This window comes from Electrophorus electricus, chromosome 21 (genome assembly GCF_041902795.1).
Source record: "Electrophorus electricus isolate QZ-2024a chromosome 21, ASM4190279v1, whole genome shotgun sequence".
In the NCBI taxonomy this organism is placed as follows: domain Eukaryota; kingdom Metazoa; phylum Chordata; class Actinopteri; order Gymnotiformes; family Gymnotidae; genus Electrophorus; species Electrophorus electricus.
The window spans coordinates 16,647,501-16,650,868 of NC_137517.1; positions in this window are offsets into that span (position 1 = coordinate 16,647,501).

The following is a 3,368-nucleotide window of genomic DNA, read 5'->3' on the forward strand; positions in this document are numbered from 1 at the left end:
TCCATTTTGCATTGGTATTTATTTTCCTTTTGCTTTCCTTAATGACTTCCACATATCCCAGAATATGTTTTTGTTAAGGGTTTTATCAATATCTGTTCATTTAGGGGACATGTATTGGGTCTTCATGTCTGATAATGTAGATGACATATATTTGGTCTTTTTGTCTTGAAGCAGTTTTTGGTTTTGCTTCAGTGCTGATAAATAATTTAGATGTAGTTCTTGGTCTGTAGGGTTTCTATGTTACTGGTTTGAACGTTTTTCTAGGGGATTTTCTTGATTTTGTAAATTCATTGTCAAACAATTTTTCTTTGTTAGCCAAATATGCCAGTGTGGCTATTCGTCCGTTTGTCCAGGTGCTGGGTAAATCAAAGAGACAGTTCCCGTTGATTTTGATATATCTTTATATTTCTTTAGATATAATGTTATAGGGCAGTGATCTGACAGCCATAGTTGGGGTTGTACTACAAAGGCATTAATATGTTCTGGCACGATGTCTGGTATGACATGGTCCACAACGCTGCTGCCCAGTGAAGAACAGTATGCGACATTTCCCTGAGAGTCTTGTACTTACATATGTAGTGTACAGACTCTGTTGTTAATCACACGGTTTAAACTCTGTTGTTAATAACATGGTTTAAACTCTGTTGTTAATCACACGGTTTAAACTCTGTTGTTAATAACACGGTTTAAACTCTGTTGTTAATAACATGGTTTAAACTCTGTTGTTAATAACACAGTCTAAACTCTGTTGTTTATAACAGTCTAAACTCTGTTGTTAATAGCACGGTTTAAACTCTGTTGTTAATAACACAGTCTAAACTCTGTTGTTAATCACACGGTTTAAACTCTGTTGTTAATAACATGGTTTAAACTCTGTTGTTAATAACACAGTCTAAACTCTGTTGTTAATAACACAGTCTAAACTCTGTTGTTTATAACAGTCTAAACTCTGTTGTTAATAGCACGGTTTAAACTCTGTTGTTAATAACACAGTCTAAACTCTGTTGTTTATAACAGTCTAAACTCTGTTGTTTATAACAGTCTAAACTCTGTTGTTAATAGCACGGTTTAAACTCTGTTGTTAATAACACGGTCTAAACTCTGTTGTTAATAACAGAGTCTAAACTCTGTTGTTAATAACAGTCTAAACTCTGTTGTTAATAACATGGTTTAAACTCTGTTGTTAATAACACGATTTAAACTCTTGTTAATAACACAGTCTAAACTCTGTTGTTTATAACAGTCTAAACTCTGTTGTTAATAGCACGGTTTAAACTCTGTTGTTAATAACACAGTCTAAACTCTGTTGTTAATAACAGTCTAAACTCTGTTGTTTATAACAGTCTAAACTCTGTTGTTAATAGCACGGTTTAAACTCTGTTGTTAATAACACAGTCTAAACTCTGTTGTTTATAACAGTCTAAACTCTGTTGTTAATCACACGGTTTAAACTCTGTTGTTAATAACATGGTTTAAACTCTGTTGTTAATAACACGGTTTAAACTCTGTTGTTAATAACACAGTCTAAACTCTGTTGTTTATAACAATCTAAACTCTGTTGTTAATAGCACGGTTTAAACTCTGTTGTTAATAACACAGTCTAAACTCTGTTGTTTATAACAGTCTAAACTCTGTTGTTAATAGCACGGTTTAAACTGTTGTTAATAACATGGTCTAAACTCTGTTGTTAATAACAGAGTCTAAACTCTGTTGTTAATAACAGTCTAAACTCTGTTGTTAATAACATGGTTTAAACTCTGTTGTTAATAACACGATTTAAACTCTTGTTAATAACACAGTCTAAACTCTGTTGATAATAACAGTTTAAACTCTGTTGTTAATAACAGTCTAAACTCTGTTGTTAATAATATGGTTTAAATTCTGTTGTTAATAACACAGTCTAAACTCTGTTGTTAATAACACGCTCTAAACTCTGTTGTTAATAACAGTCTAAACTCTGTTGTTAATAACATGGTTTAAACTCTGTTGTCAATAGCATGGTTTAAACTCGGTTGTTAATAACATGGTGTGAACTCTGTTGTTAATAACACAGTCTAAACTCTGTTTTTAATAACATGGTGTGAACTCTGTTATTAATAACACAGTCTAAACTCTGTTGTTAATAACAGTCTAAACTCTGTTGTTAATAACATGGTTTAAACTCTGTTGTTAATAACATGGTTTAAACTCTGTTGTTAATAACAGTCTAAACTCTGTTGTTAATAACAATCTAAACTCTGTTGTTAATAACACAATCTAAACTCTGTTGTTAATATCACAGTCTAAACTCTGTTGTTAATAACATGTTTTAAACTCTGTTGTTAATAACAGTCTAAACTCTGTTGTTAATAACAGTCTAAACTCTGTTGTTAATAACAGTCTAAACTCTGTTGTTAATAACATGGTTTAAACTCTGTTGTTAATAACAGTCTAAACTCTGTTGTTAATAACACAGTCTAAACTCTGTTGTTAATAACAGTCTAAACTCTGTTGTTAATAGCACGGTTTAAACTCTGTTGTTAATAACACAGTCTAAACTCTGTTGTTAATCACACGGTTTAAACTCTGTTGTTAATAACATGGTTTAAACTCTGTTGTTAATAACACAGTCTAAACTCTGTTGTTAATAACACAGTCTAAACTCTGTTGTTTATAACAGTCTAAACTCTGTTGTTTATAACAGTCTAAACTCTGTTGTTAATAGCACGGTTTAAACTCTGTTGTTAATAACACAGTCTAAACTCTGTTGTTTATAACAGTCTAAACTCTGTTGTTTATAACAGTCTAAACTCTGTTGTTAATAGCACAATCTAAACTCTGTTGTTAATATCACAGTCTAAACTCTGTTGTTAATAACATGTTTTAAACTCTGTTGTTAATAACAGTCTAAACTCTGTTGTTAATAACACAGTCTAAACTCTGTTGTTAATAACAGTCTAAACTCTGTTGTTAATAACAGTCTAAACTCTGTTGTTAATAACATGGTTTAAACTCTGTTGTTAATAACATGGTTTAAACTCTGTTGTTAATAACAGTCTAAACTCTGTTGTTAATAACACAGTCTAAACTCTGTTGTTAATAACAGTCTAAACTCTGTTGTTAATAACAGAGTCTAAACTCTAAAATAGACTAAAATACTTTTCAGGTTATGTCTGTATATCTGCTGCATTAACAACTTTTTATGGCCTTTTATGTCTAAGCTCATATTCATTTTCACACACACAGTCCAGTGATAGTAGATGATATGTGTGTCTCTGTGTGTCCAGTGATGGTAGACTACAACTCTACCAATGCTCTCCCAGCTCCGCCCAGATCCTTGGCTCCGCCCAGATCCTTGGCTCCGCCCAAATGCCCTGCCAGATGTTCAC